This window comes from Apium graveolens, chromosome 5, assembly GCF_009905375.1.
Source record: "Apium graveolens cultivar Ventura chromosome 5, ASM990537v1, whole genome shotgun sequence".
Lineage (NCBI taxonomy): Eukaryota > Viridiplantae > Streptophyta > Magnoliopsida > Apiales > Apiaceae > Apium > Apium graveolens.
Window position 1 is genome coordinate 96,790,326 of NC_133651.1, and position 20,063 is coordinate 96,810,388.

General features: G+C 35.1%; 1 non-coding gene across 1 annotated transcript; it reads right to left on the reverse strand.

Moving 5' to 3' along the window:
• Positions 1–16,245: 16,245 nt before the first annotated feature.
• Positions 16,246–16,352, reverse strand: LOC141663071 (small nucleolar RNA R71). Its single transcript, XR_012551157.1, has one exon. It is a non-coding gene; the product is annotated as a small nucleolar RNA R71 (small nucleolar RNA).
• Positions 16,353–20,063: the final 3,711 nt, after the last annotated feature.

Genomic DNA, 20,063 nt, shown 5'->3' on the forward strand with positions numbered 1-20,063 from the left:
GCGCGGGTCCCAGTGCAATATTTTTGAAACAATATTCGTTTCGGTAAATCAATAAAACTCGTATTTTCGATAAACAGAATCTTTTTATTAAACTATTACAATTATCACCTCGTAATACATGTAACCAGGCGCTGAGACTAAGACCGCAGTACAAATTGTACTGATTTGGATAAATATCCTGAAAACCGGTACCGTTTGGATCTGTTTTTATAAATAAACGTACCATTTTGTATCTGGAATGATCCAACGGGATACTAATTTTCCGTAATTATAAATAGCCTTTACCGTATTTTATTTCGTACCGAAAATCATTTGCAAACAGTAATTATATAATTTTCCAGAGAAAAACCCTACTTTCATAAAACCTATCGAGAATCAAACCTCAATTTCAAGGTGTTATCAGAATCCGTTGGTGAAGCTCGAGTACTCAAATCAAAGCTCTTGAAATATACTATCAGAATCTGTGCTTCATATCACTGCATAATCAAAGGTTTATTTTTTGTAATTTTATTTATTTTCAAATTATTTTGATTAAATATATGAATTTTATACGGATGATTGTTTGAATGATTTGATGCTTGCATGTTGTAGAGCTTGTTCTCCTGATGATTTTCATATGTTATATGACTGATTTGGAGTTCAATAACATGTTCAAAATTGAGTTTAATCTTCGAATTTTAAAATTAGGGTTTATAACCCGTATGAATGTTCTTAATTGAAAATTAGGGCCTTTTGTTCTAGGGGTTATTAGCTGTTGAAATATAGTGGGTTGTGTTCCTTATGAAATTTGCAATCGATTGGTGTATAGCTCGTTAACAGAGGATTCGTGGTTTAAAGGGAGTTGTGTTTTTAAGTATACGTCGAGCCCGCCGGAAACCGGCGAACTTCCCGGCCATTTTCCGGCAAACTCAGGGGTTATCTGTATGATTGAATGGTATGGTTAAATTCCTTGTGAATTGTAGAGTAATTCTGGAGCTTTTGATGATGGGAGGATTCCGGGAAAGAATTCTCCGGCGAACCCCGACTGTTTTCCGGCAAGGGGTGGTAAAATTGCAGTTAGGTCCCTGTATTTTTGGAGATGGTGAAGTTTAGTCCCTGTAGTTTGCAAAATTTTCAAAAATAGGATTCCTGTTTATAAAATGTTTAAAAATCATATTTCCTATTTATTTTAATTATAAAAATTCATTTTTAATTTCTGAAAATTCCAAAAATTATTATTTTAATTCCGTTTTTTTAATTCAAAAATAAATCTGAATTAATTAGTTAATTAATTTTAGTTAATAATTAATTGATTAATTGGTCAATTAATTCGAAAATTAATTGATTAATTGATTTAATTAATTATTAATTGATTTTAATTAATTATTTAATTTATATTTAATTATTTAAAAATGATTTTAAAATTCTGAAAAAAATAGTTTCAAGCTTTAAAATATTATTTTAAATTGTTTTCAAGGCTCGATAATTATTAAAAAATTATTTTAAAGCCAGATGTGGCCAACCAAACCCTGTTTATTGCTTTAAAATTGATCCAACGACCGTTTTAATTCTGAAAAATGTTTTAAAAATTATATTAAATACCCGAAAGCCTGTTTATAACCTGAGACTTCTTTATAAATGATATATCATTGATTGTTTGACGTATTACGTGTTATATGTGACTTGTTGTTTGACTCTCGATCTATATGTTCGGTATTTACTTGGGTAAAATGAAGGGTAGATAGAAGTGTATATCGAATAGAATCTTATGAGTTGAGTATTGATAGATGCTTATAATATGTGAGCAGAAGAGGAAAGGCTTAGAAAATGGAAGCAGAGAGTCGAGCAGTAAGACGGTTGTGATTGGAAGTTAGTGCAGTTTAGCAAGCTAGTGCCAGGCAAGTGTTCTGAACTTTCTCGAGATATATATTGTAGTTAATTAATAGTCTTGTTTCATATTACAAGTGCTCTGAAGCACTGAACCTTAAACCTTGATTTAAGTTGTCGATCTTTGAGCCGTAAACCTTATTTTTTTTCTGAACCATTGATTGTTGTATACCCGAATACGAACTACCGATATACGATACTACTCCATAAATACATACAAACTAAATACCAAACACTAAATCAAATTGCTTACATATTAAAACCATTGTACCTTATGCTTTGAAAGACCAAATCCTTGTAACCTTGAAACGTTGATTCCTTTGTTATCCAATTCTTTCATTACCTAACAGCCATTCTTTGAAATTGACATATTGATCATTTGTGAAGATGGCAACCATTTCATTATTAAATATCCAATGTTGCCTATGATTTGTTTATTGCTTTACATTGTTTATTCTGTTGTTATGTTAGAATTTGATTGTTTTATAAAAATCGTGGACCAGATTGGTGGTCAGGCCAGATTGGTGGTCAAGTTAGGCCAATGTGTGCCTTGGATCTAGTAATTAGAGCAGAGCTGTGTGCCTTGCTCGGGGTTAGTGCATGACTGATCAGAAGCCTAACCTTAGTTTTTAAAATAAAAATATAATATCCAATTCTAAATCATTAATCCTTGTTCACTTGATACCTTAATCCTTTTTACTTGATGATCATTATTCTCAGTCTTGTCATTGTGACTTACTGAGCTAGTTAGCCATTTGTGCGATGTTGTTTATGTTCTTTTCCAGTTAAGAAGGAACTAGTTGGTAGCAAGGATCCCCAATCCAGTGTGAGAGTTAGGGGTCCAGGTTGATCGAGTTAAGCTAGCTGACATCTTTTGAGATAGTTTAAGTTTGTAAAAGTTTGTAAAAATGTTTAATATTCAGTTATGAGTTTGAATATTTGGGATTTGGACGTTTGTAATATAAAGTATGTGTGTGTGGCTTGTGTACATACTTTAACCTATTGCGGTCCGTGGTAGTTGGTAAGTAGGGTCACTGCATATTATTATTATCTTTACTATTGTTATGAGCAGGTTATAAATAAGGTGTGTGTGCGTGTGGACCCCGAACTTCTGACCCGGGTTTGGAGGGTGTCACAATATGATTGGAGGAGGATTTCTCCCCCTTGGAGGTAGTGGGGGTCTGGGGGTCAGGTGCGCCTCCAGATCGCGCTTCAGCCTTTGAATCTCAACCTCATGAGCCTTGATTCTCTCCTGCACTACTTGGGGATTCGTCCCTCGGGTGCTCCTAGGACACTGGTTACCATCAGGCATCAGCTCTTTACCAGCACGCCTCCTTCTTGGGGCCACATTATCATCCGAGGATTCAGAATCTCTCTTAGTGTAAGGGCCAGAGAAATCTTGATCCTCCGGAATAAGAGCCAAACCACGTATATATTGGGGCATCTGCCCTTGTGCTTCACTCCGATTAGCATGTCCACTTCCTCCAACCTCGGGGTATAGGGGCATCCCATAAGGGGGGTTAGTGGTCACAATAGTAGAATCCTCATACTCAACGGGTCGAGGATTCACAGGTGCATGTAGCTGCTGAAGTTAAGAATTCATCCCTTGAGGAGCCGGAGGATTTGTCCCTCGTGGCTGAGGCTCGGTTGCCCCTATCTGGGTTCCTCCTTGGGTTGTGGCATAGGTTGAATGCGGGGGTATTTCCACGGTTGATGAAATCATTTGGGTAGTCCCAACTGGTGTTCCTTCAGGGGCGTTGTTTCCACTCCGTGTTCTTGCCATGGTTGTTGTTATGCTTTCCCACAGACGATGCCAAATGTTATGGATAAAAAACAAGGGTGTATTAATTGCTATATTTATTATTAGGGTTCGGGAGCTCAAGGCCTTTAATGGCTGCTCTCGTGTTTCATAGCTTAGCTCTTCCTTTACGAGATTCTTACGTATCTCTATCAATTAGAAAATCAAGCCAAAAACTTAGTTCTGAATGGAGGGGTGATACCCTTTATATAGGTGTGGAACACCATGAATTAGAATAGGTCTACGAGACTTGGTGGGCAAGTCTCAGAATTAGAATTGACTTTGGAGTCCTAGGAGGTAGGAAGTTGATTCCTTATCCAATTAGGTCCCTTGGAAGCCAATCTACAAGGAATTATATCCTCATTAGAACTTATCTTAATAGATGATTTTTCCCATATTTATCAACTACAAAAATAGTAAATATTCAGGGCTATTTGGAACTTCTTTGTTCCATCAGGCCTGATCTGGTCCATCAGGCCTGATCAATGTGTTGACCTTCTTGGTCTGAATGTCATACATCTCCTTAATGGGCCTTGTGCGTAGCCCAAACCATGTATAATTATTACAACAAAGTCAAGGTTTATTTTATCCCTATCATTTGCCCCCCAACTTCCGAGAAATCTTATTAGATTTCGCTGAAGTTAAGTCCATTTGATCCCTTACAAGGTATTCTTTTTTCGTAAAATGTGGAGCGACCTACACATTCACAACGATTTTTGCCCTTAGAATTTATTCATTCAGGCATCCTTAATTTTCTTGGATTTTTTGTGTACCTTCTGGTATTTTTAATGATTTTCCTTAATGTTTAAGAATATTCTGATACTCACAGGTATTGTTTCTTTAATATTTCAAGAATATTTTATCAACAATAATTTTTGAAAATTATTTCCTAATTTTTTCTAAATTTCTGCCCTTTGATCCCTTACCCGTGTTTGATCTGTCTTGTCAGAGATTTTAGTTCTGACAAATGTTTCTGAGTTTTATTTTTATTTTTATTCTTATTAATTATAAAAATCAGTTTTATTTATTTTATAAATTGATTAATTAATCAATTAATTGATTTATATTATAAATAATTTTGAAATATGTTTTAAAAATCAAAATTATTTATTTATTTAATAATTTATTATTTATCAATTATTTAAAAATGATTTATTATTTTGATAGTTAATCAAATTATTTTCAATAATTCATAATAAATTTATTTTAATTCCAAAAATTATGGTAAAATAATTATTAATTCTGATTTTTCCTAAATAATTATTTTAAAATTTTTTTGAGGTTCAATAATTTTTAATAATAAATTTTATTGAATAATAAATTGATTTATCCTTATTTATCGAGCAATAATTGAACCGTTTATCCGATTTAAGCAAAAGGAAAGCCCTTCAACTCAGGAAAATGATCTATTTTCATTAAAAATAGTTTTAAATCCTAATTTATTTTAGAAGTGAGTCGAATTTCGATATTTATTTACTTATATGCCCTATTACTTATAGAGACTAGACTAATAAATTCCGAAAATTAGGAAACGAGTCAGATATTGTTCAATAAAGCGAATAGCGAGTCGATTTCATTTCCAAAAATTATTTTAAACCTAAAATGACTATGTGACTTATGTGTTATGTAAATTATGTGGTTAATCGAGTCTTAATTGTGACTACTTATTATACGAGTCAATTATACGCGTACAAATAGACGATAAGGGCTATGTGAAGTCAGATTGAGAACCAATTGAGATACGAGATGACTAAATAAGGCATATTGATCCGGTGTTAGAGAACGGTGATATACTTGTGGTAGATCACGTGAAAGGCAAGTTTTTCCCCTATTATAAATTCAGAATAGTGAATTATTTTCATATTCTTATCGCAGTTACACACTGATAATTCTTGTTCACAAACACTGATACACATTTATCATTCCTTTGCTCGTATTTCATTTCGATTCCTGGTTTCTCCTAATTCGTTGAATCCTCTATTCATATTCCAATAGTGTATATATATACATGTATCCTGATATATTCCGATGTTGGGATACATCAAAGCATACCGATTGTTCCGATTGCTCATCAATGAACTGGATGGTAATGATTAGGATCAGGTATACACTTGATCCTAAGGATCGGGAATTAACCAGATCCTTATGTTGGGCCGTAGAACCTGGGTATCCGAATGGATCTATATATTGAGGTATGGATCTGCACTGTATCCTGGCTGATCAATAGGATATAGGTTCGAACTTGTGTCCAGTTTAGTTTATTGATACTTACCGATAATGGCCTTTGTTCTTGTCTTGCGAGGTTATAACTTTGCAGATGTAACCAAATTACCGGTTCATTTAATTTATTATAACACTGCTTATATATTATGAACTTGTTGAGCAACTTATGGCTCACCCCCTTTTGTTGTAATTCACCTTATTGTTTTCAGTTAAGGAGGAAAATGAAACCTATCAGGACTCGCGTGATAGGGAAACGAGTCAAGCAGCAGGACCCTCTAATACCAAAAGTGCTGATCCCGATTCAGGAAGAAAGCTTTGAGTTACCTGAGCAGGTGTAGTGTAGATGGATAATGTGTGTGTTTGAATCAAGATAAATGTAGTTTAAAATTTGTTAGGCAATGGTTTGTAACAAAGAATGTTTTGTGAGATTTTAAATTTGGATTGTAATAAGAATAGAGTGTGGTTGTTGTTTTCATACTTTAACCTAAAAAGATCCTGGTTAGTGTTAAAGGGGTTAGATATGTATCTGCTTAATTTTTATACAGGTTTGTGCAGGTTTGGTAATTAGAAAGTAACCCCCAGACTTACACCCCGGGTTTGGAGGGCGTTACACATTGTGTAGCTGTGCTCTATATAAATCACAGATTAGGTTCATGCTATAAGCATTACGAATATTGTTATATCTTTCGCATAACCTAGCAGCTCTTAAGGATAATTGTTCATCCTTTTGAGATAGTACGTTTCTAATCAGTTTTTATCTATTAATATAAAAATTATTGATTCTGTTGAAGTTTAGTCAAATTGATTGAATTAATTATATTCACCCCCTCTACATTTGATTAAGGGCCTAACAATTGGTATTAGAGCTTGCTGTTAACATACAAACAGTTTATGATCTGAAAATCAATCTATAATGGGAGACAAAGAAGACGAACCACATAATCCAAAACCAGCAACCCCAGCCACATCACAGATAAGGAGCAACATAAGTAGGTATGAAGCAATCAAGGTGCCAATCCTGAAGATACATTAAGATCCAATCTGGAAAGTCAGGATGGCCATGTGTTTGGAAGCCATAGATCCTGAATAAATAAGATTTATGATGGTCCTCATAAACCAATGAAGGTAGCTATTTCTGTTGTAAGAGAATTAGAGAAGATGATAGACAAAGACAAGAAGTACTACACTCCTGAAGATCTCTCATCTATTATGAAGGATGCTAAGGTTAGACACATCCTGCACAGTAGTCTTGATAGTGTTATATCCAATAGATTCATTGGATATAAGACAACAAAAGAGATATGGGATGCTTTAGAAGTAAAGTGTCAAGGTACAACTGCTATCAAGAAGAACAGGAATACAGTACTTACTCGAGAATATGAGCACTTTGACTCAAGAGACAATGAGTCCTTAACTGAGATCTATGACATATTTCAGAAGTTGCTGAATGACTTATCCCTTGTCAACAAAGAATATGAGTTGGAGGACTTAAACTTGAAGTTCCTACTTGCTCTCCTTGAAAAGTGGGACTTTAAAGTCACATAAATAAGGGATAACTATCAACTTGATAACACACCTCTAAATGAGATCTATGGAGTTCTGAAAACTCATGAACTAGAGATAGAGCAAAGAAGTAAGAGGAAAGGATCTAAATCTAGCCCTGTTGCACTCAAGGTTGAAGAGAAGCCAAAGGAGAAAGCTAGGAGGAAAAACTACTCCAAAGGGAAAGCCATGATTGCAAAGTCAGATACTGAATCATCAAATTCTCATGATGACTCAAATACTGATAATGAATCAGATACTGAAAGTAATCATAACAACAATGAAGACATGGATCTAATGGCTGCCCTACTGGTTAAAAACTTCAAGAAGATGGTCTACAAGAACTTCAAGAAAGGGAGAATATTTTCCAGAAAAGGTTCCAGTTCCTCAAACTCCGATAAGAGGAACAACAGAAGAAATCCTGAATAGAAGGAATCAAGATCTGGACAACCCGACAAGTCAAAAGAGAGATGTTTCAACTGTGATGGAATTGGACACTTTGCAGCTGACTGCAGAAAACCCAAAGCTGAGAAGAAACAAGCTTTAATCTCAAAAAAAAGAAACTGAGATGATTCTTCAGATTCAAATGATGGTATCAATTATGCTCTCATGGAAAATGTTGATGCTGAGGCTGACAATGTTGAATTAAAGGTACCTCAGACTACTTTTGCTTTTGATACTGATGATATCTCTGAATTAAGATTATTACTTAAGACCGTGCATGTTAGTTATAGGGATCAAACCTTAGAGAATAATAGAATCAAGAGTGAAATCTCTGAGTTAAAGAAAAGGAATGATCACCTAGAAATTGAGTTTCCTTTCATGCTAGAAATTCAAAAAGAAAAAGATAAGCTGTTTATATTAAAGAAAAGTTGTTAGAAAACATTCTTATCTAGAGAAGAAGTTAACTAAAAAAAGAGAACTCATTAAACTTTGGACTAACTCGGAAAAGACAACTCAGGAAATTTTAGAGAATGGCTATTGGAGATCAGGATTAGGATATTCTGCTATATCTAATTCTGATAAGAAAAGTGGAAAAGATACTGAGAGAACATAACCAATAAAAATTGATAGCAAGGTCAAACTGAACAAGGTTCAAATATGGACCATTAAGTTTAATCCAAGTGCTAATACTGTCAAGTCAATCCATGAGGAAGGTAGAACCTCGGGACCTAAATTAAACTTAATTACTGATAAGAGTGAATAAGTTCACATAAAATCAGTGAATATTGGTTCAATGACTCAGAAATAGCTTAAGTAAAAGTTGAAGGACTTACACATGAAACACAAGAGGAAAAGGCCTAGGAAAAATAGGAATGGCAAGGTAGGTGTTAATAAGAATGGAAATTATGTAACTCCTCCTAATGCACCTAGAAAGGCCTGTTCAAACTGTGGTAGCACTAATATTCTTGCTAATTTTTGCAGGAAGAATAAAGAGATAAATGTTGTTCCTTCCAAATTGGAGTTTAGGAATAGAACAATTAGATATAAACCACAAAGTCCTTGTTTTCATTGTGGTGGTGTTTGGCACTCTATTTATACATGTAAAGAGTATCACAGTTTATATTATGATTATTATAAACGGAAACCCTCTTTAATTAAAGCAAAATCTATTTTTCATGTATAAATAATGATAGTAAGAATGTTAACATAAACTCTGATAAAAAGTCTTCTGCTGCATATATTAACAAACTTAAAGAGGCCAAAGGTTCCAAGCAAGTCTGGGTCCTTGAAAACACTAACTGATTCAAATTACTGATTGCAGGGTAACATGATGAATACTCTAGTCTTGGATAGTGGATGCTCAAGACACATGAATGGTTATAAAACCTGCTATCAGAATTTGAGGAGAAGGCTGGCCTAAGTGTTTCTTATAGAGATGATAACTTAGGAAAAATCTTGGGATATTGCAAAATCAAAATTGCAAAATATCATTATTGAAAATGTAGCTCTAGTTGCAGGACTCAAGCATAATCTGATCATTGTGATTCAAATCTGTGACAGAGGTTACTATGTCAATATTTATGAGGAGCATTGTGAAATTGTCAGTATTTCTGATGGAAAAATTGCAATGAATGGTGTAAGACATGGTAGTTTAAATGAAGCCAGGGTCTTCACAAGTATTGATGATTTAGAAGTTTGTCTACTGAGTAGAGCATCTGTGGAAGACAGATGGAACTAGCATAAAAGACTTTCTTACCTTAACTTCAAAAATATGAAAGAAGCCAAATTTGAAGTACTTTCATATTTTTGGTTATAAATGTTTTGTTCTCAAAACTCATCCGGAGCAGCTGACCAAGTTTGATCTAAAAGCTGATGAATGAATTTTTGTGGGATATCCATTGTCCACAAAAGGGTTCAGAGTTTACAATCTGAGAACAAGAACAATCATGGAATCTATACATGTATCTTTTGATGACAAGAAGATGAAAGGTCTAGAAGATGCTGATGACCATGACAAATTGAGATTTGAAAATGAAGTACCTTATGCTGAACTTTTAAATCCTGACCCTGATACAGTAAATCCTAATATCACTCGAAGCTCTAATATTCCATAAAACAGTGGAAATTCTTCTAACACTGAAGCATATGTTGAGGGGGAGCAACATGACTCAAATCCAAAGACTACTACAAGTGATTCAACTCAAGAAACATCAGTAGAAAGATCATCGAACTCATTTTCCTCAAACTCTGATGAGTCAAATACTGATAATAATGGGAACACTAATCCAGGGGAACATTAGGAAATAATAGTGGTACTAATCAAAGAAATAACAGAGAGTTCATAGATCAATGGGGAGGTTCATCTTCAAGAAGTCAACTTTCATCTGCAAGAAAATGGTCTAAGTTACACACACCTAACTTAATCATTGGAAACCCTGACATTGGTATAAGAATAAGAAAAGCCACTCAAAATGAATGTATCTACCATTCTTTTCTATGTCAAACTGAACCTAAGAAGGTTGAAGAAGCTCTACAAGATGATGACTGGGTTATAGCAATGCAAGAGGAGCTCAATGAATTTGAAAGGAACAAAGTTTGGACTCTTGTGCCAAGACCAAAGAATAGATCTGTACTTGGCAAAAAGTGGGTGTTCAGAAACAAAAGTGGCAGTGAGGGCATTATCACAAGGAATAAAGTAATACTGGTTGCAAATGGTTATTCACAATAAGAAGGCATTGATTATGATGAGACATTTGCTCCAGTTGCAAGGCTTGAGGCAATTAGAATCTTTCTTGCCTGTGTTGCTCACAAGAAGTTTAAGGTGTTCTAAATGGATGTGAAGAGTGCATTTCTAAATGGAGAACTTGAAGATGAAGTTTATGTTGAACAACCTCCAGGGTTCATTGATCCAAAGTATCCAGATCATGTCTACTTACTGGATAAAGCACTCTATGGACTGAAGCAAGCTCCAAGGTCCTGGTATGAAACACTTGCTCTACTTCTGCTAGAAAGTGTTTTCACAAGAGGTACAATTGACAAAACTCTCTTTTATAAATACCATGGTAAGAACTTGTTATTAGTACATATATATGTTGATGATATCATTTTTGGATCTACTAATGATTAACTTTGTGAGAGATTTGCAAAGCTAATGCAATCTAGATATCAAATGAGTATGATGGGAGAATTGAGTTACTTTCTGAGGTTACAAGTTAAATAGACTGATTAAGGGATCTTCATAAATTAATCCAAATACACCAGAAATTTACTCAAAAGATTTGGAATGCAAGACTGCTCAACTGCATCAACTCCCATGGCCACTACAACCAAGTTAGATTTAAACAATGGTTCTTCGGTAGATATAACTAACTACAGAGGTATGATTGGCTCACTCCTATATCTGACTGCTAGTAGACCTGATATCATGTATGTTACCTGTCTCTGTGCAAGGTTCCAAGCTGATCCTAGAGAACCTCATCTATTAGATGTGAAAAGAATTTTTAAGTATCTCAAAGGTACCATGAATCTGGGATTATGGTATCCCAGAGATTCAGACTTTAAGCTAATTGGATATTGAGATACTGATTTTGCAAGATGCAAAATAGACAGGAAAATCACTTCTGGAAGCTGCCAATTTCTTGGTGAAAGATTGGTTTCTTGGTTTAGCAAGAAACAAAAGTCAATTTCCACATCAACTGCAGAAGCATAATACATTTCTGCAGGAAGCTGTTGTGCTCAGATTCTATGGATGAAGAATCAGTTACTGGATTTTGGGTTACATTATTCTTCTATTCCTATATATTGTGATAATCAAAGTGCTATTGCAATGATAGGAAATCCAGTGCAACATTCAATGACTAAACACATCAGTATCAGGTACCATTTCATAAGGGAACATGTGGAAGCAGGTACAATGGAATTGGTCTTTATTCCAACAGATCAACAAGTAGCAGATATATTCACCAGGCCTCTCTGTAAAGCTACTTTTACAAGATTGGTGAATGAATTGGGAATGATATCAGGATAATTCTCAAATTCTGATAATTAAGACTGCTGATATTATTGAAGCATGGCATCTTATTATGTGTCAGTAATTGTTGGATACTGATTATTGTGCTAAATGTTGATGACATGATAACATAAAATTATCTTCCATGATCTTATGTGAAAACTGCATGTTGAACTACTGATTATGCGTACATGCTCTGTGATTAGTTAAACTTGCTTTGACTAATAGATTCTGTTAGTAGTCAAACTTGCTTTGATTAGTCAAACCCTGATTGACTATTATATTTCATTGATTATTTTGAATTTATTCGAAATAAATGGTTACGAAGTATTTTTAATTAATTAGTGAGTTAGTGGATCTCTTTTAATTGCTTAAATGGATTAGCTACTAATGTAAGTATCTAGTAATACTCGAGTACTTACATTGGAAATAGGAATCTGAAGAGAGAAATTACTTTTTGTTTACCTAGATACGCGTAATCGTGTATTCGTATTATGATTAATTATTATATGGTTAATCAAAGAGTCTTTTCAATTTCTATCTCCTCTGCTATAAATGCAAACCCTCCACACTCAAAACTTCTCAATGCCTTTTCATACTCAACTCATCATCTTCTCAATATTTTACTCACAACTTCACTCATCAAAAATGGCTCAACCCCAGTTTTACAAACGCACAGTAAATGTTATCTTCCAATCTTCAATCCAAATGATGAAAATATATACTTTGATCCCTAAAAACTAAAGGCTCATATTGATGGTGAAGTCTATCACCCAACTGAAGTTCCAAACTCAGTCTATGATTGTCTTTCTTGGGATGATCAGTTGGAACTGCATTTCTTCACCAGAAAAGTTCTTCTTAAAGAAGAACTTCGTACTGTACTGGCGGAACGTTCTCGTCAAGCATCTCCTGAGCTGCAAGAAAATATCATTTCTCTTGCAGGTATAGTGAGTAGGATTTATCACCGCCGAGCCATGAAGAAGCAAGAAGCATTGAAGAAGTTGAAGATGGGATAGTTTCTAGGAATAGTTTCTAGCTTGTGTTTGGACTATTTTATGATTCTGCTTTGTATTCATCTTCTTCCTAATAAATGAAAATCTTTAATCTTCTTTGCTCTCCTTCTTCGACTCATTAAGTGAATACTTATTTAATTTCTTATTTGTCCTTAAATGCTTTTAATTGTTCATATCCAAATCAATACTACATGCTTAATTTCAGATGTTTTTTAATAGTGCATGTGAAGAAACTAATCTCTGTTTAAGTTCATGTGATCACTTCAGTATAGATTGAGCACACTACAAGAAGTAACTGTTGTTAAAGAAGAAATTTATGATAAATTTAATTCTTAGACAATGAGGATTATTATCTTTGAGTGTCCTTGACTATCTAAAATGTCTATTCAAGACATACTTTTGAGACTTTTTTTTTCTATTCAAGAAAGTTGTTCACACTCATTTCTTAAAATAACACATTATATCTTAAATTTCTTCTCACAACTGAAATACTTGAATCCATTTCTCAAATGTTGCCAAAAAAAATCAAGTGACATAATTCTTAAGTTATGCTCACCACTCAGAAACAACATATAGTTGGTTAGAGACTACTTGATGAGGTGGATCTTAATGATACTAACAAAGACACAGAGGTTTCATCAGTTTTTACTGAAGACTCTGTGAGAGCTTTTCAATAAACACATTCAAGTGTTATTTTTTTGCAAGAAGAACAAGGTTTGAGATCATAGTACATGACGGTAACCTGATCAAATCCTCTCCAATTCAAATTGAGGTTCACATTATTGATGAACAACAACTGTCATAACCACAATACTAACTGTGAGTTAATTATGTCTTCAGATTCACAAGGTATAAATATTGTCATTACTTTAACAACATTTATTCTAAATACTGATTTAGTCTTTTCAACATTTATTTATTTTTTCATGATATAAATCATGTTGGTATGATTACTTCTAGACCTTATTTAAGGACCATCTCTAATTGTATGACCACAAATCACCCTTCTTTAGCCACCTCTTATTTCTGTAGGACAATCTTTCTGAGCTTTTTTTGTGAGACGTGTGAAAAGATTGAGAGAAAAATAGAATTAAAGAGACGCAAGATCCTTCCTGGAAAAATGAGAGATAAATAAGAGATAAGATTTAGTAATCCTTGTGAGGAAGCCCTGACTATTAAAAGTCATGAGATGTATGGTGCGAGGAGTAGGGAGACTACTTTAAAAGAATAGAGAGATTAAGTTTTATGTGTTATATGTTTGCAGGTGCACAGAGTACTAAAGAAATAGATGTTGATCAACAGTTTGTTCAACCTCAAGTAAACTCTGATGTACTAAGTGCTGTTAATCTCCCTACAAGTCTAAGTACTGATACTTTCTTGCAGTCCATACATTCTACTATTCCAATGATAAGTGGATTTTATATCTACTTGAAATGCTTCATTACAAGCTTAAGTTAGTGTTTTGGACTCAAGTTGTTGGGCATTAGTTAAATGAAGAAAGGAGCTCTTCAAGGAAATATGCTGAAAAGAGCTGATAATTAGAATCCTAGGACATTCTCAAGTTGTAGACAATCTCATTAGCTTCGCGTGGGCAGTTGAATCGCCTAATTCTGACGAGCAGAACTCAAGATACGGCCAAAAGAAGAATTGTCAGAAAATTTCAACAAGGCCAGTGCGGCCGCGCCAGAATCAGCGCGACCACGCTCCAGAAATCACTATTCCAGCGCGGCCGTGCCCGAAAGTAGCATGTTCGTGCCTTGTTTCTGCATCAGAATCCTGATTTTAGTCAAAATTAAAGATTTTGAGAGACCTGGTCATCCTGGGACCTATATATATCAATAAAAAGACATTTTTAACAACAGGGAGCGATGGGAGAGCAATAAGAAGACCTAGAGAGCACGAGACGGCTACGGAGAAGAAGACTTTTGTTTTCTTTAGTATAGTTGATACTTGGATGCTTTTTTTCGATTTGTCTTTGAACCCTAGTACTCTTATATTGTTTATTATCATGTTTTCATTGCAACCCATGGTGACGATGAGTTCGATTATGAACTAATCGTTATCGTGAGGTTCTAACAGATTTACTTATGGATTTCTATAGTTAATTGTTTTGATACCTAATTGTGTGGTGATTGATTGATATCTTAATATTGGTTGTGCTTATTCGCCTTATATACGTAGCTAACATATAAGATAGCGTGTTAATCTCTATTGAAGCGACAATGAATATAGAGGTTTAGAATTGCCAAGCTAGCATAGGTTCATGTATAATTATTATGCATGATCCGTAGGTAATTTTGACCATCTTACTTTCCCTATGTAATCATGATAGATAACTTGTGCATTAAACCTTTATGTTGTCAAATTCTAAAGACATATAGGGTCTCAACATAATTGGTGTCTATTCAGCTTCTATCTCTTTATGGATGTCTGGTAGTAGGGTATTCGTACAACGAAAGTTAGCATTTACTAGTTTCATGTTATCTGATTAGTTGTCATCACAATTGCATGCTAAGGTTAAGAACAATAACTTTGAATGAAGTATTTAATGAAGTTAGAATCCCATGTCTGTCACATATAGTTAATTCAATCACTTTTATTCTTAGTTAATTGCATGTTAGTTTAATCTTAGTTATAAACATCTCAAGTTGTTATTGTCTTAGCATTGAACAATAACCATACATTGTTGCATAGGTGCATAATCTTAAGTTAACTAAAAAGTGTCTCTGTGGAAATGAATCTGATTTATTTGTTATACTACTTGTGAACGCGTATACTTGCGTATAATTTTAGCGCGTGTTTTCGCCCTAACAAGTTTTTAGCGCCGCTACCGGGGACTCGGTGTTAATTTTTTGTTTATGTGCTTGACATCGGTGGTCGTTAAAGTTCACTGACTCGGACTCTCTTACTTATAAGGTTTACTTTAGTCGTGTGTTTCAGGTACTCTAGTAATCATTACAATGGGAGATCCAGCAGCAGCGACGAAAGCGTTGAAAGAGTATTCTCAACCAAAGATCATGGACATTCAATCGAGCATTTTCAGGCCAGCCATCACGGCTAATACCTTCGAGATCAAGCCTAGCGTGATCTTGATGGTCTAGAACTCAGTTCAGTTTGGGGGTTCTCTAACGAAAGATCCCAATATGTACATCAGGGATTTCATAGAGATCCGCGACACCTTCAGGTTTAGTGCTGTGTCTGAGGATGCGGTGAAACTGAGACTGTTCCCATTCTCTCTGAGGGATAAAGATAAGTGCTGGTTACACTCTCTACCACCAGGTTCTATCACTACTTGGGAAGATCTTACTCAAAATTTTCTTACAAAATTCTTCTATATAGTAAAGACCGCTGCAATCAGGAATGCTCTTACTCAATTTGCACAGCAATTAGGAGAAACTCTATATGAAGCTTGGGAGCACTACAAGGAGATGCTTAGGAAGTGTCCTCATCATGGCATGCCTGATTGGATGATCATCAATTGCTTCTATAACGGTTTGTGAGCATAATCAAGAACCATGCTCGATGCAACTTTAGGTGGAGCATTATAGGCAAAGAGCTATGAAGAAGCTTATGAGTTGATTGAACTTATGGCTGCTAATGAATACCAGAACCCAACTCAGAGACTACCTCAAGGCAAGGTAGCATGAATTATGGAGGTGGATACAACTACGACTATCATTGCTCAACTAAGGGCATTGTGTATGAATATCGATTCTCTGGCTAACTATGGAGTCCATCAGAGGACAAGTGTTTGTGAGCTTTGTGCAGGTTCACATGCGACGGAGCAATGCGCTATATCTCATGAATCAGCTCAGTTTGTGAGCAACTTTCAGAGATCGCGGCAACCAATGCCAGAAACTTATCATCCTGACAACTGGAATTATCCTAACTTCAACTGGAGCAACAATCAAAATGTGATGCAACAGCCGTTCCATTAGTTTGGAAACATAAAATTTAATCCTCCTGGTTTTCAGCAATAATTTGTACCAAGACAACAACTCCAACTTCAACAACAAACTCATGGAGGTGCAGGTCTAACTTCGAATGAAAAATCTGATTTGGAGGAGTTGAGGCTTATGTGCAAAAACCAAGCTCTTATATGCCAAAACCAAGCTGTTTCTATCAAGACTCTGGAGAACCAAATAGGGAAAATTGCTAATGCCCTATTGAATTGACCATCAGGAACGCTTCCTAGTGATACAGAAGCCAATCCAGGCAAGAGGGAAGTTATAGAACAGGTGAACGCCATCACCTTGAGGTTCGGAAAGATCGCAAGCCCCCAAATTTAGCAAGACGAAGAGTCTGAAAATTCTGCCCAGAATGTAGGTGCGTCCGCACCCTTTCTAATTCTAGAAAATGAGATTGTGGCTGAAGAAGAGGTTCTGAAGGATGCCGAGGTGGAACCAAGGAAGAAAGCTGTTGTCAACACTCCTCCTGAGGGTAATACAGGGGAAAAATAGGTCTATCCTCCACCTCCTTTTACTAAAAGGTTGCAGAAGCAGAAGTTGGATAAACAATTTGCTAAGTTCTTGGAAGTTTTCAAGAAACTTCACATCAACATACCTTTCGCTGAAGCTCTTGAATAGATGCCTAGCTATGCGAAGTTTATGAAAGTTATTCTCTCTCAGAAAGTGAAGCTCGATGACTTAGAGACCGTTGCTGTTACGGAGGAATGAGGTTAATTGGCCACCTGATCCTCCACTCGAAGAGGATGATCCTCCCGCTAACTAAGTATGTCTGAAATCCTTATTATTATCTTCAATGGGGACATTGAAAATTTTAAGTTTGGGGGTGATAATGTAAGGATTAGTTTTTGTATGTCCATATAGATTCATATAGATTCATGTTGCATGTTTAGTTGTATTTCATTCATATTTTTGCATGATTGTTCATATAGGACATATTTGTTTGTGTTTTTTATATGAGTTCATATAGTTGCATGTGAATGCATATAACATGATCCCTTAGGTTGAGCTATTTCTGATTGATAAGTTGATGTTAATTTGAGTGTGGTGATGACGAATAGAGGGATGTTTAAGTCCTAATGAATTGATTTGCATGCTAAGAATTTTTTTTCACAAGTCTTATATGATTGCTTTTGATCTAGATCATGATTATACTTATTTATTCGTTGAGATTTACTCACTTGTTTATATTTAGAATTTTTAGTATTTTCGTAATGACGTAGGAACACTGAATTTTAAACTGGAGAAAAACTTGGATTTTATTGCTAGTTGTGAATAAGGCTAGGCATTAAATGGCTAGTAGCCAGCTCACATTTTTATGAGTAGTCTAGGGTTGAATGAGATGGAGCGAAACACACTTATTCAGAAATTGTTAAAAAAAAGAAAAAAAAGAAAAAGAAAAAGGAAAATAAAAAGAAAAAATATGCGTTATGCATAATTGATCAAGAGTGGGCTCTTTAATACTCGAGTTATTAAGTTCTTCGGGGGCTTTGTGCCTAGTGACCTAAGGCTTTTATAGTATGGGATCCTCTAACCTAATGCTCGCTACATGGGTATTATTGCATAAGTCTATTGTGGACCTCATTCATTGAACGATCAAATAAGCATCTTTGTTATGTGTTCAATAATAGCGTGAATCCTTGTATAACTCTAGTAGGAAGAAGGTGTTATGAGTCATTATGCATTTAACGTCTATTCTTTTTATAAACTTGTGATTGTTTTGATGATAAGATAAGTATGGTTATTGATCTAGTTTCGAGAGTATATCTGTTAAGCGTTGCACACACGCACGTTTTTGGATTGTGAGTTGGTTTGTGGGGTTTATTTGCACTCTGTTAAAAGTCATTGCATTCTTAGAGGCATTCCCTTGTTGGTTGGTTATGGTTATTCTGAGGGTATTGATTGCATTATCATTTAGTTGCATTCACGTAGTTGCATTCATGCATTAGGTTTGTTTTGTAGTTTTGAGTCTATTTATGCTTGAGGACAAGCATCAATTCAAGTTTAGGGGTGTGATAAGTGGATTTTATATCTACTTGGAATGCTTTATTACAAGCTTAATTTGGTGTTTGGACTCAAGTTTTTGGTATTTTTGATATGTTTTTGTGTTATTGCATTTTAAGCATCAGTTAAATGAAGAAAGGGGATTTTCAAGGAAATATGCTGAAAATAGCTGAGAATTGGAAGTCAGGGCTATTCTCAAGTTGTACAGAATCTTGTTAGCTTTGCGTAGGCAGTTGAATCGCCTAATTCTAACGAACAGAACTCAAGATACAGCCAAAAGAAGAACTGTCTGAAAATTTCCAGAAGGCCAGCGCGGCCGCGCCGAAACTAGCGCGCTCGCGCTCCAGAAATCACTATTCCAGCACGGTCGCGGCCGAAAGTAGCGCGCCTGCGCCCTGTTTCTGCACCAGAATCCTGATTTTAGTCAAAATTGAAGATTTTGAGAGTCTTGGTCATCCTGGGGCCTATATATATCAATACAAAGACGTTTTTAACAACAGGGAGCGAGGGGAGAGCAATAAGAAGACCTAGAAAGCACGAGACGGCTATAGAGAAGAAGACTTTTGTTTTCTTTAGTATAGTTGATACTTGGATGCTTGTTTTTGATTTTTCTTTGAACCTTAGTACTCTTATATTGTTTATTATCATGTTTTCATTGGAACCCATGGTGACGATGAGTTCAATTATGAAATAATCGTTATCGTGGGATTCTAAAGGTTTTACTCATGGATTTCTATAGTTAATTGTTTTGATACCTAAGTGTGTGGTGATTGATTGATATCCTAGTATTGGTTGTGCTTATTCGTCTTATGTATGTATCTAACATATAAGATAGTGTGTTAATCTCTATTGAAGCGACAATATAGAGGTTTAGAACTTGCCATGCTAGCATAGGTTCATGTATAATTGTAATGCATGATCCGTAGGTAATTTTAACCATCTTACTTTCCCTATGTAATCACGATAGATAACTTGCGCATTAAACCTTTATGTTGTCAAATTCTATAGACATATAGGGTCTCGACATAATTGGTGTCTATTTTGCTTCTATCTCTTTTGTGGATGTCTGGTAGTAGGGTGTTCGTACAACGAAAGTTAGCATTTACTAGTTTCGTATTATCTGATTAGTTGTCATCACCATTGCATGCTAAAGTTAAGAACAATGACTTTGAATGAAGTATTTAATGAAGTTAGAATCC